Source organism: Mauremys mutica, unplaced genomic scaffold, assembly GCF_020497125.1.
Source record: "Mauremys mutica isolate MM-2020 ecotype Southern unplaced genomic scaffold, ASM2049712v1 001424F_np12_obj, whole genome shotgun sequence".
NCBI lineage: Eukaryota > Metazoa > Chordata > Testudines > Geoemydidae > Mauremys > Mauremys mutica.
Genome location: NW_025423198.1, coordinates 19,440 through 45,618, shown reverse-complemented (window position 1 = coordinate 45,618; position 26,179 = coordinate 19,440). Strand labels below are relative to the sequence as shown.

Genomic DNA, 26,179 nt, shown 5'->3' with positions numbered 1-26,179 from the left:
CCTAGGATGTATTAGTTTGCATTGTGTGTTGTTTTCTTTATCCCTTGTAGTGCCATTTTATGCTAGTGGTTTTGGTTTTTTTTCCCATGATATTGCCTGACATGTGGGTTTTACCTCTGTATCGTTCGTGTTTTTATACGTATCTTATTTCATAGCAATCAGAGACATGTAGATTGGGGGCCTGGGCAGGAGCTTCAAGATGTTATCAAGTCCAGCTCTCTCTGCGGGGGCAGGACCAAGTGCTGTGTAGATTCCCTCTGACAGAGCTTTGTCCTACCTGCTTGTCACGGAGTCCCACGGGTGATACTCTTGTAACTGCGCGTCCCATCATACAAGCCAGGCAGGACTTTGGGGAGACCTCCTGTCACTCCCTCGGAGCAGACTGTCTCCAGGGTAAGGAAAGCTCATCACGGCTTCACCATCCTGTGTCTCTTCCTTGGAGCATTACATCAGCATCCTCTGCCCGTTACCATGCATTTCCAGGGGCGTCCCTGGGGAAGCCAAGAGGGGTCCTGCCTCCCCGCATCTTCACAGTCCAGACGTGGACTCTCAGACCAGCCAGTAACACAGAGGTTTTATTCGATGACAAGGTACACAGGCTAAAACAGAGCTTGTAGGTACAGAGAAATTGGACCCCCTCAGCCGGGTCCATTCCTGGGGCCCAGCAGAGGCAGACCCAACCCCCACGTACCTTGCCCTTCACGCCTCATCCCCAGCCCAGCTCCCAAAACATGAAACCCCCTCCAGTACCAGGCCCCTCCTCCTCCTCTTGGCTTTGTCTCTTTGACTGGGCCCCGGGAGGTCACCTGATCTCTCTGTTTCCCCTTTAGCCAGGCCCCTTGTCGGGGGGGGGGGGAGCCATTTGTTGCTAGTGATACAAAGGTGTCGGCCATGTGATGCACACTGGGGACTAATTTTCAGAGAATGCACATGGGGAAACTGAGGCACTCCACACAGTATTCAGACGGATAAACATGAAGTAAGCAGCCCCACTACAGTACAAATCGTCACACGATCGCTTCTTAAAAATCTTCTCAGGGACGAGCAGAACTGCCCCAGCACCACCCTTGTAAGACCCTGTCCTGAGCTGAACGTGCCATCAGGCGTTAAAATTGCTTCAAACTTCGATCCACTTTCCGTGGACCCCCTCACCCAGGATCTGAGTGGTGAAGCAGCTCTGGGGAGAAGAGGAGACCCCCGCGAGTGGGCAGCTGGGGTCAGTAGCCTGAAGTGGGGAGGTGAAACCATTGACGTGTCCCAGGTCCCACCAGGCTGCCCTGACCGAGCTGGAACTAGATCCCGGTGCGAATGCCCCCGCCCTGCTGGTTGGGGCACTGAAGGGCTCTGCCACACTGGGGTTTTAGGCACTGGTGCAAACTCTCAGTATAGACAGAATTTACACCGGTGCACTCGGATTGGCACTGGTGCACCATGTCCCAGTTTGAAGGTTTGGGATGTGGGGGGACAGTGACCTCTCTGAGGCCTGGGGCTGGCTGAACAGTGCAGCTGGTAACAGAGGGGCAGCAGTGAGTGCTGGAGAGATGAGCCAGGAGCACAGCCCCACAGGGCTGGACACTGACTTCTCCTGACCCAGGACAACCCCCCACCCCCAGCTGTGTGCAGGGACTGCAGCTGAGCTGCCCTGCCAAGACAGCCTGTGCATCCATGGCATAACCACCTCTTCCTGCAGCCTAATGCAATGGGGTCTGGGACCTTTCCAAGCTGCGGGTGATGGGGCTCGGGCATTAACGGGGTCTGTTCCTGGCTCTGTCCCTGACCTGCTTGGTGGCCTTGGGTAAGTCACAGCCCCTCTGTTTTTCCTCCTACCCATTGTCTACTTGGACTGTGATCTCTTTGGGGCAAGGACTGTCCCTCTCTGTCTGTGCAGTGCCCAGCACCATGCAGGTGCTGATCTCAGTCAGGGTCTCTGCATACGCAGCACGATGGGGCCCTGATCTCCATCAGTGTCTGTGCAACGCAAGCCACAGTTTATAGACTCACAGACTTTAAGGCCAGAAGTACTAACCCTTCCCTGTGTCTACTGGAAATACCTCGCCTGATGCATCCTAGGACTGCATTAGCCTATTTCATGGCCACACCACACTGGCAGCTCATAATTACCCTGTGATCAACCAATACACCCAGGTCTTTCTCCTCCTCTGTCACTTCCAACTGATAAGTCTCCAGGTCATTGTAAAAAATTCTTGTCAATCATCACTAAGTGCATAATTTTGCAATATTAATTTTCATCCCATTTCTCTCACTCCAGCTTTCAAGGTCATGCAGTTCTTCTGGTATGATTTTCTTGTCCTCCATAGTGGCAATCCCTCCTGGCTTTGTGTCACACTCCCACTTCTTGTGCCAAGGTCACTAATCAAAATGTTGAATAAGATTGGTCCCAAAACTGATCTTTGAGGAACTCCACTAGTAACCTGCCTCCAGCCTGACAATTCACCGTTCAGTATGACCCCCTTGTAGACTCTCTTTAACCAATTCTTTATTAACCTTTCAGCTCTCATATTAATCCCCATTTTCTCCAATTTAACAGCACATTCCACGTGGGAAACTAATCAGATGCCTGTATCAAATGCCAGGTTTCTCTGGCACCATCTACCTTTTGTAACACCATGTTTTATTTATTTATAGTGTTGAAGGCTGGGAGGAACTGTTAGCAATGGGCTGAGAATGGCCATGTGGAGGTTGAGGAGGGGATGGGATGTTGGAGGTGTATCTGGGATTTTGTTTTGTAGGAGTCCATGTCTCTGCTCCCTGTGGCCATGGTGCCTTCTGTACCAAAGCAACACGTCAGCAGAGCACACGCACACACCATCTGGAACACGCAGCATTCGCGTGCTGGGCGATTTTTCAGGGACCCAGCTTGATATGCCTGGCTGGGGTGGGTTCAGTTGGGCGGGGGTCTGGGGCTCTGATAGTTTGGGATGTTCCTTTTCCCATAGTCAGTTATTTCCATTTATTGTTTTACCCTCACCTGTGCCTGATGCCGCTCCCTTCTTAACTTGCTTTGGTTATTTCAGTTCCAGTTTGTAAATGGGATCTAAGAATTGCAAAGCTGAATGAAAGATAAACAAACAGAACCATTCGAATGTTGGCCCACAGCTGGTAGAACGGTACCTAGTGCGGTCGGCTGTAATGACCAGGTTCCATACAGCATTTTCTGGTGGGGCAGATAAAGCAATGCCAAAGAGCCAAATGCACATTTTAGGGCGAAAGGGCTCATCAGGTGTTTGCTCTCCAGCATATCACCAGCCAGAGCTTGCAGTCTTTCAGGAGTGGTGCGCTGGGTTGTATTTAGGAATCTCAAAAGAAAAGGTGAAGACGGCTGCTTCACAATATCCAATGAAATCTTGCAAACAATTATACAAATGGACCCTACTGCTATTAAAACAACATGGTATTAATACTGATTCAAAACTGACATTAAAATTATGAGAGAAACGTATGAGAAAGGAACTGACACCTACTTACCATTTCTTAATGCCTAAAATTTTGACGCTCCCTCACACCATCTTTTTTCAAAGCGATGCACATCACACAGACAAGTTAATTCATGAAAGCACACCCATTATTGACTGCTTTGTGTTGCATGAGCATCTGATTAAACACCTAATTACAACTGTACCACTGTAAGTGGAAATGCATCAACCCAGCTTAGCTCCAAGGTGTTTAGATGTGAATGAAAAGTTTCTAAATTAAATACATGGCAGAATGGTTAATGGGGAAAATACACTGAAATGCCTCTACCCAGTCCTGTTGACTTCTTCTCCCAACCCCCCATGGGTTCTGGCCTCTTGGTCAACTTGGCTCCCAGCCCCACATCAGCTGTGCCCTCTCCCAGCCTAACCCATTTCTACTGCAATTCTTCACCCTCCTCATCCAGGCAGGGGGTTGGCACTGCAGCCCCTAAGGTACCTGCGTTAATCACTGTCTCTCATACTGGGGCTATTTAGATTTCAGGGAATGATTTCTCAGAATTACTGTCTCTGGGAGGTGGGAGAGAGGAGAGGCTGAGAGGGCGTTTGCTCTTAGGGCCATGTTCAACCCTGGTAGGCTCCATGTTACCTCATCCTCCACCCTCCCCCATGTGTCTGTGCTCATGTGTCAGTGTGTCGTCATCTGATCATAATGCCACTCGTCTCAGCAGAGCTCCCAGACAGGAGCTATATCACGAGGGGGTTACGGTACTGAAAGTGAAATACATCACAGGGAGGGTGTAATTATCCTGAAATGAAACATTCCAGTCTAGGAAGTGGGCATCCGACGAAGTGGGTATTCATCCACGAAAGCTCATGCTCCAAAATGTCTGGTAGTCTATAAGGTGCCACAAGACTCTTTGCTGCTTTTACAGATCCAGACTAACAGGGCTACCCCTCTGATACTTGATTCCAGTCTAGGAAGTGAAAGAATTCAAGTACTTCATTACTTTAAATTACGCTGGAAAGGATTGGATTTTTATGAATAAATTGCAGTAAATGTTGATTTCACTGTACACACACACGAAAAAATATTGATATAGGTAATATACAGAAATGAAATTGTAAACATGGAAAAAAGGCTTAAAAATAAATATCGCTATCTATTGAAATTAAAAGAAAGAAATAGACAAAATGAATTTTGTCAAACCCACTTAACAGCAATTGCAATATGCCAGGGGATGGAAATTCACAACTAAGGCACCAACCTTAATTCTGCCCTGTAGTGACACCAGGCAATCACCGTAGGGTTACGCATTAGGCATTTTAGTGTATAAAGTTCCAGGTTACAAATCAGTATGATCTAAAGACACATGAGATCTTTTCCTCAGGATATCACTGTCACTGGGTTGTTTCTCTTATTGGTAATTCCCAGAAGTGAACAGACTAATAACATTTTATCAGTTATGAAGTGGCCATTTCATATTTCTGGGGAGTGTCTGTTATTTTGCACTAGGGGCCAGGTCCTTGGAGGGACGGAACCTTGGTTCCATTTTATCTTGTCCATGCTCAGCAGCTTCTGGAATTTGGTTCAAAGTATTTACATGTTTCCCTGCCCTGTTCTTAAAAGTGCTGCTTTAGAAAGTGGGGAGGGGCAGGAACTCACTGCAGGATCAGTAGCTGAGTCCCTTAGATATTTATAGCTCATGGGAAGGAGGACGGGGATTGGTGGGTGTCTGGGGATTTAATAATAAACACACAAATATCATTGTTCTTAGTGGATTTTCAACTTCTAATTCCCATAACCCACTAATTATCCCTGGCTGCCCCCGGCAGTCTGGGGAGGGAGAACTAGTAAACTCCTGGGGCCAGTGTGGAACCGAAGGCAGAAGGATCTTTTTGTGGCCGGATCAAAGTCACCCAGAGTAAAATTCACTTCCCTGGATAAATCCCTAGTTGCTGGGCTCTGCAGACGGGTGGGGAGGTGAATTCCATTCCCCATTCTTGCGCATGGACCCCCCTCCAATCCCCCCAATCACAGACAGTACCCGTGCCTTCCCCTGCAGTGACGGACCCACTTGGTGCTGCCAGAGCCATCTGCCATGGGACCTATGGGGACAGAGGCCCAGCTCCAAAACTGCTACCCTGCCCACGGCCCCCAAGCTGTGCTAGAGTTGCCCTTTCCAGTCTGCAGATGGGTCTAGCTGTTACCCAGCCCATGCACCCACCACACACAAACGTCCTCACAACACACATCCCAGGCTTGGGAAAGACCATCTGGGGCTGGCTGCAGTCTCCCCTTGCTGCTGTGAGAGGAATGGGGTGGTCCCTCATATAGGACACAAACATACCTGGAGCAGAAGGGAAATGTAGTTTCTTCCAGGGGCTTGAAAATGTTTGATTTAGAGTCCTGAGCTCTGTCTTCCTGTTTGTCCCCTTCCTCCACTTTCAGATCTCTTGGAGAGACGAGGTGGGTGAGGTCATTTCTTTTAGATCCAATTAAAATCCCTCTCTTTGATATCTTGGGATCAACATGGCTACAACAACTCTTTTCCATTTGTACCCGCTTCCCCTCTCATCTCCCCCTGAGCTGAGACTGTCCCATGTGATGGGAGAATAAGGGTTCAGTCCTGTAACTGGATTGGGTCGTGCCAGCACTGATGGGAGTGAAAGCCTGTGTGCATTAATGACAGCAGCAGCTCTGGGACTCGGCGCATAGGGAGCAGAGATGGGAATGAGCAGGTTATGTTTGTGCCGGGTGTGAGTTACACATGTGGGAATTCTGGGCCACTGCGTACGCACAGAATTCACGTCCAGTGCAGAATTTCTTTTTTTTTTTTGCATGAAGAAAATAAATTCTGCCTGAGAAGTGCTGCTGTTCTGTCTTTCACCCACCCTGTCGCACCAGAACAGGCAGCAGCCAGCTGGGTTCATCTTGGTGGGAAATTGTTGCCCGGAGCTAGACCCCAAATGGGAAGAGAGTTAGTGGGTGCAGCTTGGGAGAGTCCTGAGACACGGCTGCCGCTGGGGGTGGGGACAGGGTGGTCATTCTCTACTGGCAAGAGGGTGTGGAAAGGGCAGAGGAGGAGCCAGTGTCCCCTGTGGAGACTGCCCAGCCCCAGGTTATCCAGTCCCAGGCGCTTCTTCCCCCACCATACCCCAAACCTCTTCACCCCTCCAGCCATCAGTTGCCAGGCTTCCCTCGCTGCTCCCCCTTCCTAACTGGCAGAGACCCTCTGAGCCAGTCGTGTGTCAGGGCTCAGCCCTCTGGCTGAGGCCTTGGGGCACTTTCTCCCCCTCTCAGGGTACCGTGCCACAGGGGCCCCACAAATCTACATTGCTCAGGCCTTGGCTTCAGCGCTGGTGGTGGGGCTCAGGGCCCTGGACTTCAGCCCCATGCGCTGGGTCTTCAGCTTTCTGCCCTGGGCCTCAGCGAGTCCAATGGTGGCCTTGCTTGGCAGCCCCCCTGAAACCTGCTAGTGTCCCCTGAGCGGGCCCAGAACCCCTGGTTGAGAACCACCGCCTTACCCCTGGGCTTACATTGCAGTGTAGACATACCCTGAGAGGGCATCTATACTGTGATAAAATCCCTGTGGCCCGGCTGGCCTGGATGAGCTGATTTGGGCTCCTGGGGCTCAGACTGGAGCCCACGCTTCGAGACCCTCACCCTCTCGTGGGGTCTCGGAGGCCACACTGTAATTTTATAACCCTGCAGCACAAGCCCCACAAGCCTGAATCAACTGACCCAGGGTTTGAGAATAGTGACTTGGGTGTGTTAATGGCAGTGTAGACATAATGCCAGGCTATGTCCACACTGCGATGAAACACCCACAGCTGCCCCGTACCAGTGCAGGCTCCCAGGCTAGGGCCGTGGGGTGGTAAATTTGCAGTGTAGACATCTCAGCTCAAGCTCAGCCCTCAAGTTTGGGAGGGAGTTTAGCAAGCAAACAAGGTAAAATGGCAGTGGAGTATTACCCTGGACTCAATGGCATTTCTCCATTGGTCTGTCTGCTTTGGGGCAGGGACAATAACACGTCCTGCTGCATTCGTTATTTCAAAGGGCGGTTTAAGATTTTCATTCTCACACACTGTGCACGAAGCAGGACTCAACCCTCGGTGTAAACTAAATGAGCCGCTCACAGATTCTGGCAGCCACAATGAGCCCTTTGGTGTGAGATCCCAGACCTGCCCCTGTCCCAGAGGGAGGGGGGTTTATCTGTGTTGGGCTGGACCACTGACCTATCAGCTCTTAACTCTCAGACTTTCAGTAATTCTGTTATCAGTATAATTTAAACAGCCATACTGGGCTGGACCAAAGGCCCATTTAATTCTCTGACAGTAGCCAATACCAGGTGCCCCAAGAGGTACTCAACAAGGCACCACTGGGAGTTGGACCCAGGATCTCCTGTTTACAAGGCAGGTGCTTTAGCCAGCTAAGCCATGGTGCCTGCTTGTGGCTAAAACACACTGTCTGCCCACACCTGACTCTCTGCCATCGCCACTGGGGCCTGAAAAGCTTTGCTTGTGTTTGGATTCTGCAAAGCAGAGGAGCAGGTGAGGTTTTCCTTGCAAGGTAGGGGTGTGTGTGTGTGTGTGTGTGTGTGTGTGTGTGTGTGTGTGTGTGTGTGTAAATCTTTGGCCAGGTCTGCACTACAAAGTTATTTCAGCATCATTATATAGCTCAGGTGTGTGAAAAACACACAACGCTCCCTCGGTCAGCAGCTTGTGGCTGGTGTACACACTGCAATGCCACGTCTGGTGACAAAATTGACCTGTTTTGGTGACAAAATAAAACCACCACGACGAGAGGCCTAGAGCTTTGTGGAGCAAACTTAAAGTGACAAATTGTCATTGTAAATGCTGCTGGTCATTATATCACCATAACTGGTCTCCACCAGTATCCCACCATGCCTGCCGTGAACTCGCCTGACCTGCATTCCTGCTACAGAGGCTGGGCCCCTCCCCTTTCATAGCTCCAGAAAGTTCTGACAGCTGAGCCGCTATCTACGCCGGGATTAGGTTGATAGAACTGCATTGCCAGCCTAAGTAATGTAATTACACCAACCTAATTTCATAGTGTAGACCTGTCCAAAGAATCACACACACACCTTGGGAGCAAAACTTCACCTGTTCCCCTGCTTTACAGAAGCCAAACACGAGCAACACTTGTCAGGGCCCAGTGGGGATTGGCAGAGAGTCAGGTATGGGCAAACACGCTGTTTTAAGTAACAGCAGGTACCCTGGCTTGGCTGGTTAAAGCATCGGCTTGGCTGGTTAAAGCATCTGCTTTGTAAACAAGAGATCCTGGGTTCAACACCCGGTGGTACCTTAAGGAGTGGCTTTTGGGGCACCTGGTATTGGCTACTGTCAGAAGACAAGATTCAGAGCTAGATAAACCTATGGTTTAAATTACACTCACAGGCACTGATAAAGAGTTACTGAAAGTTTGGGTGTTAAGAGCTGATAGGTCAGTGGTCCAGTACCCTCAATGTGGTTTTAGCTGGAAACACACCTGGAGGAAAAAGACTGAACTGAACTGATTCAGAAATCAGAAGAGAATAATAACAATAATACTTTCAAACCAAAGTCCCCAAACAGATTAGTATTGGTTTTTCAGTTTGGGGAATTTTGTTTTCTCAGTCAGACCTTGCCAAGGGAAGCAGGGAGAAAATGTTTGAGTTGCCTCCTTCAGAACAGCTTGGCCTAGACACTAGCTCTGGTTCACTGCTCTGGCCTTGCTCGGGTTGAGGGTATTTTAATAATTTGGGCTGGTCCCAGGGTGTTTGGAGGACATGATGAGGATGTTACCTTTTGAGATAAAAATTAAGAAATACAGGACTAGAGAATTTTTCTTTTTTTAAGAAATCTGGGATTTAGACATTTTATTTAAAGCAATAGAGTTCTGAGTTTCTGAGAAGGTTTTTGTTTGCAAGAAGCAACATTGTACCAAAGGGGGACATGGTTGTCTACAAAGGAGGGGTAATGACTAAATGCATCCAATGAGGATGGGATTCAAACCCATGCGTGCAGAGCACAATGGATTAGCAGTCTATCGCCTTAACCACTCGGCCACCTCATCTGAGTTGTCAAGCAAAAGACAGGAGGAGAAATCTAAGGCCAGCAGAGCTAGGGACAATAAGGCGTTTCTAAACACTAAGCGGAAGCAGAGGCTGAATGAGCTCCCCCCTCACATCTAGTGAGGAGCTGGGGAAAAGACTTCAGGAACAGACCGTGTTTGCACAGACACACCTACTCTGCCTAGGTATGCAGCATGATGGGGCCACTTTCCCAAAATGACCAGTTTTGGCTGGTGGTGGGTTACAAATCACTTTAGCATTGAGTGGAATGAAATGTTATTATCCTTCCTGCATGAGTGAAGGGCAGCAGAACATGTGGTAAACACCACAGCTTGCAAACCCACCGATATAGCTTCTCCCACTGACATAGCTGCCACCTCTTGCGAAGTGGATTAACTTGGGGAAGTGGATTAGTCCGTCCTGATGGAGGGGTAGGTGGGTGAGGAATTGCTTTTATTGGACTTCATAGAAGTGATTGAGAACATCATCCTAAACCAGTGGTCCCCAAACTTTTCACACTGTGCCCTCTTAGCCATGGCTGTGGCCCCTCGGAAGCCGCAGTCATGTACCGAGGCTGGGAGTGGAGCTGTTGCTTGCAGGGGAGAGGGGTGCAGACAGGGGTAAGGGGGTCGAGGCCGAGCTGGGCACCAGAGGCCCAGGCTGAGGGTGGGGTTTGGGAAGAGTGGGGCTGAGTGCTGCTCCCTCCATGGGGGCTGGCTCAGGCACTGAGGTGCCCCCATGAATGTTCCTCTGTGTCCCCCTAGGACTCATGCCCCACATTTTGGGAACCACTGAACCCTACTCACTAATTAGGGGCTAGTGATGCCAAAGCCCAGGGAAAGGGAGAACAAGTGCGGGGCCCCCAGCACTGGAGCCATGTGAAGGGGCTGCAGGAGAGGGGCAATGGCTGGTGGCCCAGGGAGTTAAGGGCAAAGGGGGCACAGGAGGGGCAGGAGTTAGGGGTGAAGGAGGTGCAAGGCATGGGAGTGCAGGAGCTAGCGGTAAAGGGGGAGTGGGGATCGTCCAGGGGCAATGGGGAAGTGCCAAAGTACAAGCTTTGCCCAGGGCACCATTTTCCCTAATGCTGGTCTGAGCAAACAACTGGAAATGACCCTTCAGTGAGACCAGAACCATAGTGTAGAAAAGCCCCTTTGTTAAGTGGTGGTGGCTGAGGGCTTAGGGAGATCGGTTAAAAACAGCAGGCAACTTTCTGTGGAGTTTTGATTCTTGCCTGTTAGGCAAGGCTGGTGTGTGGTGTCTCCATGGCTGTATTTTCAGTGTCTGATCTGCCACAGGGAGCCAAGTCTAGACATATTCAGAGGCTCTGCGCCAGGGTTTCTCCAACTTCTTTTCACTGCAACCCCCTTCTGCTAAAAAAAACTCACTACATGGCTCTGGAAAGAAGGACCAAGCTCCTCCACACTGAGCAGAGGCAGGGGAGACAAAGCCTGAGCCCTGCCCCAGTTAGGGGAGGGCAAATCCAGAGCTTGAGGGATTCAACCCTGGGTGGTGGGGCTCAGACTTCTGGCTTCAGCCTCAGGCCCCAACAAGTCTAATGCCAGCCCTGGTGACCCCATTAAAAAGGGTCACATCCCACTTTGGGGTCCTGACTCACAGTTTGAGAACCACTGCTCTGTGCTGAGGGGAGAGAGTTTTCCTGTGGGTGCAGTTAATCCACTTCCCCAAGAGTTGGCAGCTATGTCGGTGGGAGAAGCTATATCGGTGGGTGCGCAAGCTGTGGTGTTTGCCACATTTAAGAAGTTTAATCAAACCCCATTTTTAAAACCACCTGCGAATGGCAAAGGACCTCGATGAAGCAGGGTCTGTCCTTCAAAGTGCTGAATATCACAGTTCCATACTCCTGTTGTCATGGGGATATTGCTCAGTGTTAGAGTGCTTGACTGCAGTTTATGTAGTCTTCAGTTCAAACCCCCGTGTTCTCTTTTAACCCTCTTTCTTTTTTTTTTAAAAAAGGAAAACATTTCCATTTCCATTCTCCATTCTGTTCAGGAGCTCCACTATACGGGGGTGCTTGATATGAATGTAAACACTCAACATTTCACTGTCCAAATGCATAAAAACCTAGCAAAGCTGTTCATCAGCTGAAATCAGTTCCAGTCCTCTAAGTGTCTAGCTTATGTTTTCATCAGTTAAACAAAGGTATCATATGAATGTACATTTGCAGATCCCTCTTCTCCAGGAGCTATGCTGTGCAGAAGAACAAGAACCACATCCAGCTGCAGTTCAGGAATCTGATGACCAAAGAGCCACAAATTGTTCTGAGGGCTGGAGAAAAATGCCTTCTAGTGAGCTATTGAACAAGTTCAACCTGTTTAGCTTATCAAAAGAAGATTGAAAGGTGACTTCATTAAAGTGTTGAAAAGCCTTAATGGAGACAAAAGATTGGGTATTAAAGGGCTTTTTAATCGAGGAGAGAAAGGCATAACAAGACCCAATGGCTGGAAGGTGAAAAGAGACAAATTCATATTAGGAATAAGACACAAATATTCAACAGCGAGGATGATTCACCACAGGAACAAGCTACCAAGGAAAGTGGTGGATTTGCCATCTCCTGATGTCATCTAATGGAGACTAGATGCCTTTCTGGAATGTGTTTGCCCCAAAAGTAGCTCTGGTGTCATACAGGAGGCCTATGATATGCAGGGGGTCAGATTAGATGCTCTAATGGTCTCTTCTGGCCATAAAGTCGGCTAATTTCTGAAAAACTGAGTGTAGCATTGGGAGCAGTGTCCAATGTTTTCCTGTCTAGCTGGCTTGCTTTCTAGAACAAACGCTCCTTGAGTGGGGTGATCCACAGGGAGTAGCTCAACCCTCCAAAGTGCCTGGCCAGGGGCAGGACATTAGCACAGCAAGGGAGGGGTGTGGCAGTGACATCACAAAGGCTTTTTGCAGGACCTCAGTGTATTGGTCAAAGGTGGGGGGGAGGTGGTGGCCTCACAGAGAGATGCTGACATCAGCCAGGCAGGACAGTGGCGAGGGGCCAGGGAAACCTCAGAAACCCCTGTGGCTTTGCTTCAGTAAGTCTCCTTCTCCAGGTCTCTCTTTGAGGACTGAGAGAGTATTCGGGTTCACGGACGTGAGCGCCAGGAGGAACCTGTTTCGAGTTTTCTTCTTCCCTTTTAGTGATTTTACTAGAAAACAGATGTCCCTGTTTAGAAGGTAAGAGCCTCCTTGAGGTTTGAAACCTGTTCAGTCTGATCCATCTGGTGACAGTTGAATTCTAGGCATGGAAAACACGAGCTTAAGGAGGCAGAATTTTATTGTGCACCTGGGATTTTGTCCTTAGTATCACTGGGGACATTAGGGTTTGTCCTTTTGGTTTCACCTTTTCCTCCATCCCTCCCTCCTTTCTCTTTGTCTCTTGCTTCTTTTGTCCTTTCTCCTGTTCCCCTCCCAACACCAGGAGGGGTGTGCGTATGTGTCTCAGGGGAATGCTCTGCAGCTCCCACTGTGGGAGGTCCACCCGAAAATGTGGGGCTGAAATAGTGCTCGGGCAGTGATTCCCACCGGTGACCTGGGCCATCCTTTGGGCAAGAACCCTCAGCCTCCCGTCCTCAGTCTCTACCCTGATTGGCTGAGCAGGGGGTTATTGACAGGGAGGAGACTCAGGTCCTTGTTGTTCTCTTTTAAGCCCAAGGAAATAAGTCATAACCAGTCATATGTTTGATGAATTTTGCTGCTCCTCTGCATTAATTGTCTCTGAGCAGTTCATGATTCTCTCTAACATTGCAGTTCTCCTCAAATACTTGCTGAATATTTATTGTGCACTGTTGTTGGTCTGGAGCTCATCTGAGAGCACTTTATTCAGGTCATTCAGTCTCTGAAATTCAAGATCCGATGGTTAGTTTGAAAATCAGGGCTCTTGGGTCCTATTCCCAACTCTGCCACTGGCTGGCCGTGTGACCTAAGACAAGTCAATTCTCCTTTCTCAGCCTTAGCTTCTTCCTCTTTCAAGTAGGGATAATAATGATCCGCTCCTACCTACCTCACGGTGGGTGGGGATCCATTGGAGAGTGTCACTAGGAGTAGTGCATAATATGCGGTGTTCTATCACATTTACTCAGAGCAGATTATGACATAATAGAATAGCTGAAATAGTCTATTTGATTTGTATTTTTTTATTTTGAAATTGTTAAGAGCAGCAATTACTTAGCTCAGACTGAAGCATCTTATCTAATGTTTGAGATCTAAGTGTCTCCTCTTTGTGTGTGACGAGACAATTTAACACACTGTGACAAACAGGAGATGCTTTTGTTTTACAACAAAATCTTTTTGCAAAGAACTTTCATCTCACTTGTTTTGATTTCGAGAAACAAACTGGTTTAGTCTGAAGGGGATTTTCTGACAGAAATGGTTTCAATGAAATTTCCCCACCATCTCGATTCCTGGGCTCTATCCCTTTCTCTGGGTTTTTTTGTCCATTAGAACAGGAGTCAGGACTGTTGGCTTCTCTTTCTGGCTCTGCCACCACCTTGCTGTGTAGGCCCTTGGGAAGGTCACGTCCCTTCTTTGTACTTCAGGCGTCTCCCCATCTGTCCAATGAGAACAGGGACAGTTCTCGAACTCTGGGCAGTCATTTTCAGCCGGGCCCCGGCAGGGATAACTAAAAATTTATATAGATATATATATATGTATATATAAAAAAGACTTTCATTCCTTAGGAACCGGTTCCCTATAAAAAGTTCTGATTTAAGGGATGTGCCACAGTATGTATTTTTTGTACCAATAGCGTTACCATGCGTCTGTATTTTCCCAGGAGGAATTTTTAAATTTTAAAAATTCCTCCCAGACAGTGATTTAAGAATCAAAAAGCCTGACATGTCCAGTAAAATACGGGTGTATGTTAACCCGACCTAAAGTTCTTTTTTAAAAAGATGGGCCTGAACTAGAAACGAGCTCCGTTTTACATGTATGGGTCCCTGCCACTCCCTGGGGGTGTGCTAGTGTGACCAGATGTCCTGATTTTATAGGGACAGTCCCAATTTTTGGGACTTTTTCTTATATAGGATCCTAATAACCCCCACCCCCGTCCCGATTTTTCACACTTGCTGTCTGGTCACCCTATGGTGTGCACATGTGTGGGTTCCAGCTGCTCCCTGCCCCCCTCATTGAAGCAGGTGTGCAGGGTTACTGCCCTGAGAACTGCAGGCACCAGTGGACATGGGGCTGGCTGGAGGCAGGGCAGGGGCTGACTGGAAGTAGGGTCTGGCTGCAGGCAGGACAAGGGGTGCAGGGCTGCCTGGAGATGGGGTGTGCGGGACTGGCTGGCTTCAGGCAGGGGGGTGCATCAGGGGTTGGCTGGAGACAGGGCAGGGGGTGTGGGGCTGGCTGCAGGCAGGGCAGGAGGTGCGGGGCCGGTGGTGTAGGGCTGGTGCGGGCAGGGGGGTGTGGGGAGCTGGCTGGCTTCAGGCAGAGCCGCAGGGGGTACAACAGGGGTTGGCTGGAGACAGGGCACGGGGTGCAGGGCTGGCTGCAGGGGGTGCGGGGCTGCTGCAGGCAGGGTGTGCAGCAGGGGCTGGCTGTGAGCAGGAGGTGCAGGGCTGGCTGGAGACAGGGGCTGGCTGCGGGCAGGGCAGGGGGTGCAGGGCTGGCTGGAGATGGGCTGGCTGTGGGCAGGAGGTGTGGGGCTGACGGTGGGCAGGGGCTGGTGCAGGCAGGGCAGGGGGTGAGGGGCTGGAGGCAGGGCAGGGGGTGCAGGGCTGGCTGGAGATGGGCTGGCTGCAGGCAGGGGGTGTGGGGCTGGCTGTGGGCAGGGGCTGGTGCAGGCAGGGCAGGGGGTGAGGGGCTGGAGGCAGGGCAGGGGGTGCAGCAGGGGCTGGCTGCAGGCAGGGGGTGCAGGTACAGAGGGTACAGCCCACCCTGTATGGTAAGTGTCCCCTCCTCCCTCCCTCAGCACCGGGGTAGCAGCAGCAGCCCGGGGCTTGGGGGCTATTTAAATAGCCCAGGGCTCCCGTTTCCACTGCCCCGGCCCTTTAAATAGCTGTGGGAGCCCTGGGGAAGCGGCGGGGCTCTGGGGGCTATTTAAAGGGCCGGGGCGGTAGAAGCAATGGGAACCCTGGACTTTTTAAATAGCCCCCAGCGCCCCGTAGCCCTACCCCAGCCCTATCCCAGCCCCTGCTGGGAGCCCCAGGCCCTTTAAATTGCCCCCTGGGGAAGCCGGGCCACCCTGGTACAGCGCACCAGCTCTTGCCAGTACGCAGTACCAGGGCTTGGGCACGGGGCCCTCTTAGGGGTGGGGCCCAATTCAGGGGAATCGGGAGAATCGGCCTAAAGCTGGCCCTGTGTGGGGGTGGGGTGGGGTGGGGCAGGACTTGGTCCCATTCTGGGCACCACCAAAAATTATCCAAACCTGCCGCCCCGTCCAGCCCAACCTTCTGCTGATGCACCTCAGCCCCCACCCCTGCAGGGTTTGAAGCTTCCATTGCTTAAATTCCAGGACACTGAGGGATTTCAGCTCCCCTTTGCCCAGAGGGAACCTTCACCCCACTCCCAGCCAGGTTCCTGTCCATGGGATCACTGTAGGGGGGCTGGGTCCCGCTGGGTCTTTTCTCTCTCTGCGACAGGCCAGGGTGCAATAACTGGGGCATCTGAGCACCGAGGACCTTCTGTGGGGCTGCCATTCCCCTTCCCCTTCTGTGGTCTCATCAGTCATTGACTCCAGCCTTTTTTCTATCCATCATCAGCACCATCCCAAGCCAGCTGCACTCGCCTCAGAAAGACAGTGTCCCCTGGTGGGTGTGAATCACTGACCTCTCTCCTCCCTGAGCACTGACTGCCCCTCTGTTTCCTGGCCTCTCTGTCTGTGCAGATGGGACCTTTCCCTCCAGTGCTGGAGGATTCGCCCTTCTCATCTACCCTTGTCCCAAGCAGCACAGCGGGTGGGAATCTTACATGTACCGAGGTGACTTAGGAGCAGAAACCGCCCCAGACCTTCCATGCAATTGGCACTTACCCCTCACTCCACAGGATTAAAACTCCTGCAGGGAGACTGTTGGGCCACATCCCCTCTGGGCATGAGCAAAGCAGCAGGGTGAAAAGAACCTGGAGATGCTGGGGATTGAACCCAGGACCTCATACATGCAAAGTATGTGCTCTACCACTGAGCTACATCCCCACATGGGCCATGTATGGTATAGGTTGCACTCAAAGCCCTCCTGTTTCCAGAGCATCCAGTGGCCTAACAGCAGCATGGGGGACACATTCCCTGATCTGAGGGCCAAACCTGCTGTCCTGGAGGTTGCTGGTTCTTAGGGGTCACTTTTCAGCAGGGCCAGATTCGATGTGTGGGGCAGAGAGAGTGGGTGCCCTGGGTTCAGGGTGCAGAGATACACTCAGCCCTCTCCCCTGTATTGGGTGGGGGGTGCTGCCACCCCCTGCTGGAAGGTAATGGGAGGGGAGGGGCGCTGTGAGTCGCTCAACACCTGACCATGGTGGTAGCAGTGCTGTGGGGAGCTCCAGGTGTTTCTAGGATCTGCTCTTTCCACCTGCCTGTGAAGTTTAGCTTTCCCCAGCACATTCACTGCGGTGCAATTGGGTCACTGTTTCCATGGCTGAACAGCAAAGAATCACTCCCAGTTTCCCTTCTATCTGCGGCAGGATTAGCCTGTGTCAGTGATTAATGAGCTGGATCTAGTTGAAGCAGCAAAGAATCCTGTGGCACCTTATAGACTAACAGAAGTTTTGCAGCATGAGCTTTCGTGGGTGAATACCCACTTAGTATTCACCCACGAAAGCTCATGCTGCAAAACTTCTGTTAGTCTATAAGGTGCCACAGGATTCTTTGCTTCTTCTACAGAACCAGACTAACACGGCTACCCCTCTGATACTGGATCTAGTTGTAGATTGTTATTCATTCCCCACCTTGACAATTCACACAGTCCCTTTCCTACTCAAATCCCCAGCACCTCGGTGATCCTGGTAGCGGGGGTTGGGTCCTGAGATTTTCAGGTTCCTTTTTCCCCTCCACCTGGAGTGAACTCAGCTTTTCCCCCATCCCAGACAATCCATGAAATAACAACAGGGGCATAAAGAAAGAGGGGAGGGAACATCTCACAGCCAGGGCTGGATGTGCCCAGGGCCCCCCTGCTTGTCCATTGTTTCCATGGAATTTGGCTCCCTGCTTTGCACAAGGGACAGAGAAAGATCTTGCTGTTCCTGTGTCTGTGCAAGGAAAATTGTGTTTCTGTATGAAAGAGAGGCGGGAAATGGCCCCATGATGGGACAATATCCTCAGGATTAAGACCTAAGGACTCAGGCTGAGAACTGATATAACTCCACTCATCTGGGATTTAACAAATTGTCTTCCATGGAGCAGGGCCAGATCCAGCATTTTTGCCACCCCAAGTGGGAAAAAAAATAAAAAAGCTGCAATCAATGGCAGCTCTACCTCTGCCGCTTTTGGCCTCAAGTCCTTCCCTCTGAGAGAGACGAATTGCTGCTGAAGCCTCCCCTTTCCATGGGCCGCCCCAGGTACCTGCTTGCTGCACTGGTGCCTGGAGCCAGCCCTGCCATGGAGACACTGGGAAGATGGGGGGGAATCAGGAAAAAAATATGGGTTTGTTTATTTTGTAAGTGAAGAATAACTGAAGTGGTTTATGATTTAAAGTCACTTTTCCCTGACTGGGAATTGAACCCAGGCCATGGCAGTGAAAGTGCCAAATCCTAAGCACTGTACCACCAGGAAGGTGATGATGTTTTTCTTCTTGCTTATGCTACACTTTCTTAGGCTACTTTCTATCCACTTCCTGAAACTGCTCCATTGTCCATTCCCTGAGGGGCTAAGAGCAGATTGTGCAGGAGCCGCTGTACCCAGGGTCACAACCTGAGCCCAACCCAAGCCACTGAAACAAACTCAAATCATGCTTCCTCCAGCAGGATCAGAGCCACACAAAGAAAACCCATGAGGAACAATCCTCCTCTGCCTTCATTTACCCCATTGCAATCCTCTCAGCAGCCAACTCCTGTGGGAAGGACACTGAGCTGATAGGAGCTCTGGCATAGAGACCCAGGCAGGGGTGTTGCACCCCCTGGGTGTGAGCTGATCACATTCTGACTCTGGAGGAGGAGGGAAAGGCGATGGCCACATGATGGGGCCAGTATGTACCACAACATGGTTCTTTTATGTGGGATGACTCTGAACATTGACTGATCTCCACTCCCTTGGATTTGAAGAGATGTTTAGTTTTGCACTTGGGAACCTGTAAGGCTGAAGCAATGTTATGGATGGTGACACTATGACTGAAGGGTTATTTCATGTTGTAGAAATTGTTAAAAACACTGAGCTTAAACTGGAACTGCCTGTTGTTAAAGGCTGGTTTCCCCACATCAGTTCCATAAGCTCTGCTAGAAACACCCTGGCTTCTCTCCTGCCTTGGTGGGAACTGCAGGGAATCGTCTCCTGCTGCCCTTGGCTCCAGGCTGGTTTTTCTAGGGAGGGGACGTGGAATTGATTTGTTTGCTGTTGAGAAGGGAGCCAGGCCAGTTCTCAGGGAACGAGAACTCCCAGCATCTGCCCAGCCCAGCCCAGGCTGCTGCCCTGTCCCAGCCTCTGTTCCCCTGGGGGCCCTGCGTGTTTGACTCTAGAGCAGGCCGGGAGCAGCAGCTGAGGCAGAGGACAGCCTGGGCCGGGCAGATAAGAAGGAGTTTAGCAAGCAAAAAAGGTAAAATGGCAGGGGAGTATTACCTTGGACTCGACGGCATTTCTCCATTGGTCTGTCTGCTTTGGGGCAGGGACAATAACACGTCCTGCTGCATTTGTTATTTCAAAGGGCGGTTTAGGATTTTCATTCTCACACACGATGCACAAAGCAGGACTCAACCCTCAGCATAAACTAAATGAGCTGCCCACAGATTCTGGCAGCCACAATGAGCATTTGGGTGAGAGCTCAGACCTGCCCCTGTCCGAGAGGGAGGGGGGTCATCTGGGAGGGGGGTCATCTGGGAGGGGACTGGACCACTGACCTATCAGCTCTTAAGTCCCAAACTTTCAGTAACTCTATTATCAGTGCCTGTGAGTGTAATTTAAACCATAAGAAAAACCACCCTGGGCCAGACCAATAGTCCATCTAGCTCTGAATCTTATTTTCTGACAGTAGCCAATGCCAGGTGCCCCAAAAGCCACTCCCCAAGGTACCAGGGGGAGTTGAACCCAGGATCTCTTGTTACTAAACAGGTGCTTTAATCAGCTAAGCCACAGTGCCTGCTGTTAGTCAAAGCATCCTGTCTGCCCACACCTGACTGTCTGCCAACCCCCACTGGGGCCTGACAAGCTTTGCTTGTGTTTGGTTCTGTAAAGCAGAGGAGCAGGTGACGTTTCACTCCCAAGGTGTGTGTGTGAGATTCTTTGCACAGGTCTATGCTGCAAAATTAGGTCGGTTTAACTACATTACTCAGGGTTGTAAAAAAAATTTACACCCCCCCCCAAGCAATGCAATTCTATCAACCTAACCCATGTGCAGATAGCGCTGTGTCAACAGGAGGGCTTCTTCCATCAACAGAGCTTGGGGAGGGACTTGGTTAGTGAAGACCCAGAGAACAGGTGGCCCATGACTCTTGCATGTGGGGAGGCTGGGCATGAGCGCTGGAAGCTCCCTAGAAGTTAGTCCACCTCTTGCTCGCTCCTCTCCTCCCTCCTCCTTACCTGCTGCTCGTGCCTCTACACCCTCTGCCCCAAGGTCTGCCCACCACCCACACCTCTCTGCCCCCTCCCCTGAGACCTGCCCTGCCCACCACCCACACCTCTCTGCCCCTCCTGTGACACCTCATCCTATCCACCACCCACACCTCTCTGCCCCATCCGTGACACCCATCCTGCCTGCCACCCACACCTCTCTGTCCCCTCCTGTGACACCCATCCTATCCACCACCCACACCTCTCTGCCCCATCCGTGACACCCGTCCTGCCTGCCACCCACACCTCTCTGCCCCTCCCCTGACCTACCCTACCCAGACCAGCCCACCACTTGCACCTCTCTGCCCCTCCTGTGACACCCATCCTGCCTGCCACCCACACCTCTCTGTCCCCTCCCCTGCCCAGCCCACCCCACCCTCTGCTCCCACCCTGAGACCCGCTGTGCCCACCTCTTTCTTCATGCTGCTGTTGTTATTCCATGAATCATCAGGGATGGAATAAAAAGCTGAGTTTACTCCAGAGTGAGGAAAGAAAGGAGCCACCAACCCCCTGGCAAAGCTCAGTGCCCCAGAGAAAACCTGCCCCCTGCTATCGCAATCACTGATGTGCTGGGGATATGATGGGAAAGGGACTGTCTGAATTAAGGCAGGGCCCAGGGGATGGGGGGAGCTGGGGGGAGCACTGGGGGCTGGCAGGGAAGTGACTGTGCACAAGCGGCCCCTCCTCAGCCCATCTCTGCCCCCCTGTGTCTGTGGCTCCCAGCGCTGCTGGCCCCACTGACATCCCCCCCTACCCCCCCCGGCTCTGGCTCCCCTCAGGAGTGGCCGATCCAGCTCCAGGAGAGCAGGTGCCCCCTGGGAACGGGACAGGGGCCAAGTGTCCCAGCCAGAGCAGGAAGGGGGCAGCCCAGGAGTTCTCAGATGGGGGGTTACAGCCCCTCGTGGGGGGGTGAGGTTATTATGTGGGGGTCACAAACCGCCCAGCTCTGCAGGCAGCAGCAGTGAGGGTGGCAATGGAGCAAAGTCTGCTGTGAAAAGTGATATTGACAAATGTCTTCACACCCCCAGTGTTAAACAGGAACTATTTAAAAACCCTTTTCTGCTTATAACAATAATTCAATCGACGTGTGTTCTAGGCTGAATTTAAAAGTGGTGAGAAAAGTTAAACTCATTTGAAAGAATTGGGTTATAAATTAAGCATTTAAAATAATGTTAAATATGAAAAAATGTGTTTTGAATTGATGGTGGGGGGGTCGCACTCGGCACCTTGCTTTGTGCAAGGGGTCACCAGTTCCAAAAGTTTGAGCCCCACTGGGTTACACAGGGAAAGAGCAAAGAGAGACCCTGAAACAGGCCTGCAGGGGAAATCCCCGGGGAGAGGGGTTCCCAGCTCACAGATCTTCCCCGCTCCAGTTACTGCCCCATCCCTGGGCTGTAGCTCCAGTGCCGAGGCCATCACAGATCCCCTCTCTGCCCAGGGGGCTGGCATAGGTAGTTCCTTCGGCTGGGCCTCTGCCTCACTGAATAACTGCATAAATTCACTGGTGCTCCTCCCCTCCCCCCGCTTCTCTCTGTGACCCTTCTGCCAGCTGGAGGCGGCAGCAACATGGCCCAGGTTTCAATATCTTAGGGATCCTTTTTAACAACACAACACAGAACCCGCTCGAGCCCCCACCCAGTAACCTGGGACAATCCCACACCACCCCTGTGTGTCTCTAGGGGCAATACTTCCCCTGGCCAGCACCGAGTCTGAGGCTGCGTCTACACTACCAATGCCAACAACGGGTTCCGCTTGACAACAATCCACAGCAGTGCGGCCCAACACACATTCATTTTCATCCTCTGAGTCAGGAAACCCACAAAAGCCTCTTCTTTTGTACTGGGGCAGGCAAAAATAAGGGGACACTAAATTATGCTGATTGCTAAAAGCAGGTTTAGGGGGTTGTGTATTTTTGAAAAAAAAAATCAGTACTGATCCTCCTAACTAGCAGTATGAGATAAAGAAAAGAACCCGGACAAACCTTGTCAGTAACGGCTAATGTCGGTTTGTAGCTGGGGGAGCGAACAGTCTGAATGTGTGTGACCCGACCCCAGCCCCACATAGCAGTAGGGCTTGGCACTCTGTCTGTGCATTGGTGTGGTGGCTGAGTGGTTCACCAAGCAGTGACAATCCAAGCAGGTTCCCTGAGTCAGTTCTGCACCAAAAAAAAAATAAAAATTCTGTGCACAATATTTTAGAATTCTGCAAATTTTATTTGCCAATAAATAAATGTGGAGGCTCCAGCATGACAGTGGGGAGCAGAGGCTCCTGGATGCCCAGAGGTGGGATATCACCCTGCAGCCCCCTCTCCCCTCCAGGGAAACAGACTCTGTGGTGAGGCTGCACCTCTCTGCCGCCTACTCCAGGAGCCCCAAAAAGACTCCCCAGAACTGCTCATGAGGGGTGCATGACCACTCCTGTGGCTTCCCTATCAGAAAGTCAGATCAGCTGGCCCTGGGTGATTAGAAAGGCCCTGGGGGCTCCTGCCACTACTACCGGCAGCACCGTGGGGCTAAAGCGGATTCCTGCCCACCCTCGCTCTGCACGGCGCACCACTCCCAGAAGCACCTGGCACGTCCCTGTGGGGTGTGTCTCTCACACGCTTCCCCTGCCCCAAGCACCAACTCTGCCATTGGAACTGCAGCAATGGGAGCTACAGGGGTGGTGCCTGTGGGCAGTGGCCCCAGGAGATCCCCCCCGGCCTCCTCCATGTAGAAGTTGCTGCCAGATGTGGGTGCGGGTCACTTTCAGGAGCTTCCCAAGTTAAGGTGCTACACCCCAACACTCTGCCCCAGCCCAGATCCTGCACACACCTGAACTCCCTCCCTGAGTCTGCCACTGCCCCCCCACACCCCAACCCCTGCCCCAGCCCAGAGCCTGCACCTCATGCACCCAAATTCCCTCCCAGAGCATGCACCCCCTCCTGCATCCAAACTGCCTCCCCTGCCCTGCCCATCCCAGAACCGGCACCTCATGTACCCAAACTCCCTCCCAGAGCCTTAGGCAGAGATGGGGGGGGGGGCGGGGAGGGGAAGGGGCAGGACTTGGACCCGTTCTGGGCATCACCAAAAGTTATATAAACCTGGCAACCCTGAGCTGGAGCCCTAGTCACTGCCCAGCTCTCGCCTTCCAGGAGGGAACTCTGTGGGGCAGGGCTCTGCTGGGGCTTTCTTCCTTCCTTTAATCACCGTGGAAGGGTGAACAGGGAGAGAATTTGTTCTTCTTTTCTGAACACACGCAGGCAGCTGGATTATTTCCAGGGCTGTAATAAAAACCAAACTAGCAGAGGATGGTTTCGATCCGTCGACCTCTGGGTTATGGGCCCAGCACGCTCCCGCTGTGCCACTCTGCTGTGGGGGGAGGGGGGCTTCCTGCAGGATGTAGTCACAGTGCAGCTCCCGAGCTGTGCCCTGGCGAGCTGTGCCCAGGGGATTTAGACGCTTTAGCGGCAGGTGATTGACACATGCTGGGTCCCAGCCCCAGCGCTGAACTGACCCGCGCTCGCTGCTTTCTCCGCCGGGGGCTCCTTGGTCCGATGGTTCAGCAGCACCAGCCCCGCCCCCGCTTTTCCCCTGGGGAGACCCGGCCCCTCTCCTGCCCCCTCCGGGCTGAGGCGGGTCCCGCTACCCCGCGGGTCCCAACCCCCCTGCGAGGGGCCGGGGGCGGGGCCAGGCCCGGGGAGGAGCCGCCCCTTCCTGCCCCCCCCGGCCCGGCCCCCGCCCCTGTGTGCGGCAGCGGGGCCATGGCCGGGGCCGGGAGCACGGCGCGGAGGCTGCTCCAGCCCTGCAGCCTGCGGGGCGGCGCGGTGGGGCCGGGGGCAGCGCGGGGCGGGGCCCGGGGGCAGGGGCGGCTCTACGTTTTTGGCCGCCCCAAGCAGTCATGCGCGGGAGGCGCCCCGGAGCCGTGGGAGCAGCGGACCTCCCGCGGGCATGACTGCAGAGGGACCGCTGGTCCCGCGTGGCTCGGCTGGACCTCCCGCGGCTGCGGACGGTTCGCGGGTCCGGCGGCTCCGCTTGAGCTGCCGCAGTCATGCCTGCGGGAGGTCCAGCCGAGCCGCGGGACGAGCGCCCCCTCCGCAGTCATGCCTGCGGCAGGTCCAGTCGTCCCGGGGCTCCGGTGGAACTCCCGCAGGCATGACTGCGGCAGGTCCGCCGGCCCAGCCTGCCGCCCCCCCCGGCCGCAGGGGACGCCCCCTAGATTTTGCCGCCCTAGGCACCAGCTTGTTTTGCTGGTGCCTAGAGCCGCCCCTGCCCGGGGGGCGGGGACACGCGTGGGGCGGACACGCTCCTGCCGGGAGGGGCCGGGCCCGGCTGCCTGGTTCGCCCCCTGCCCGGGGGGGTCCCCGCGCTCCCCGCGGCCGGAGCGGGGCTGCCCGGGGCTGCGGGGGGCGAGTGGCCCGGGCGGGGCGGAGCCCGGGAGCTGCAGGAGGCCGGAGCGCGGCTCGGCTGCAGAGCTCGGAGCCCAGGCTGGGCCCGGGGGGTGGGATCTGGGGTGTCAGAGCCGGACTGGGGGGGGAGCGGCTGGGGATGGGGACTGTGGGGCTGCTGGGAGTTTGGGGTGGGCTGGGGGGGACTGTGGGGCTGCTGGGAGTTTGGGGTGTGGCGGGGGGGGTCAGGGCTGGGGGGGGACTGTGGGGGAGTTGGGAGTTTGGGGTGCGCTGGGGGCTCAGAGCTGGGGGTTGGGGATGTTTGGGGGGCTCCATGTTCAGATCTGGCCCTGCGGGGGCTTTGGGGGCTGGCGCTGGGGAAAGTGGGGGACTGTCTGAAGTTGGCTGCTTGGGATGTGGGTGAGGCCCCGGGGAGCCGGGGGTTGGGCTGCACCCCTGTCCCTGCAGCCTGGGGCCCTGCGTTTCCTTTGGAAAAGCTGCTCCCTGTTTCACCAGCTCCTCTCAGTCTGAGTCCCAGGGACCCTGCACAGGTGTCTGCCGGGCAAGACGGGCCCTGAAATCTGGCAGCTGGGAGGTTTGCAGCAGTTTCTAACCCTCCCTCCCCTGCTTCTTCCAGGAGGCACCACAAAAGCATCTGCCCCCCCTGGGAAAAGAGAGAGAAGCAGCCAAAGCCGAGGAGGAGCAGCAGAGCGAGGAGCTGTTGGTAGGTGCCCAGAGCCCCCCGCCACTGAGGTTTGCCTGGCACAAGAATGACCTGGTGAGTGCAGGGCCCACCCTGCCAGCCTCAGCCAGGGACCCATCCCCGCTGGAGCCCAGGGAGCCTGCAGGGTCAGACACGGGGGTAACGTGATGCCCTTAGGACGCAGGAGGCTGCTGGGCAGGAGAGGGTCAGTCTGTGTTAGCCCAGAGCCCCTGCCCACGGGCTGTCTGGATGTCACAGTGACCAGGGATCTTTTCTAGCTCCTGCGGGGGATGGGGAGGAAGGAGATGAAATGTGGGCTGCAGAGATGGAGGATTTGGCTCAGTGCACGTTGATGAGGTTTCGGGGAGAAGTGTCCCTCCTGTAGGTGATGTACAGCTCACCCCGGTCCTGATCCCTCCTCCCTTCCCGGGATAAATGAACTTCCCATCACGCACCGCAAGAGATCTCGTGTTCTGGTAAATAACTCTGCCACCCGCCCCAAAGCGCATTTATGATTTTCCCCAGTTACCGAGCAGGTGAATTTCAGTGTTGATAACTGCAAAATAATGCACATTGGAAAAGATAATATCAAATACACATAAAATGATGGGGTCTAAATTAGCTGTTACCACTCAAGAAAGAGATTTTAGAGTCACTGTGGATAGTTCTCTGGAAACATCCACTCAATGTGCAGCGGCGTCAAAAAAGCAAACAGAATGTGGGGAATCATTAGGAAACAGAGAGACAGTAAAACAGAAATTATGCTATTGCCTCTATATAAATCCATGGTACATCCACACCTTGAATACTGTGTGCAGATCTGGTCGCCCCATCTCAAAAAAATACATTGGAATTGGAAAAGGCACAGAGAAGGCCAACAAAAATGATGAAGGGTCCGGAACAGCTTCCGTA

At 52.9% G+C, this 26,179-nt stretch overlaps 3 non-coding genes across 3 annotated transcripts; all 3 read right to left on the bottom strand.

Moving 5' to 3' along the window:
• Positions 1-9,428: 9,428 nt before the first annotated feature.
• TRNAS-GCU lies at positions 9,429-9,510 on the bottom strand. The gene has a single exon. It is a non-coding gene; the product is annotated as a tRNA-Ser (tRNA).
• A 7,061-nt stretch (positions 9,511-16,571) lies between these two features.
• On the bottom strand, positions 16,572-16,643 carry TRNAA-UGC. The gene has a single exon. It is a non-coding gene; the product is annotated as a tRNA-Ala (tRNA).
• Positions 16,644-18,140: 1,497 nt separating this feature from the next.
• Positions 18,141-18,212, bottom strand: TRNAE-UUC. Its single transcript has one exon. It is a non-coding gene; the product is annotated as a tRNA-Glu (tRNA).
• Between the last annotated feature and the right edge of the window lie 7,967 nt (positions 18,213-26,179).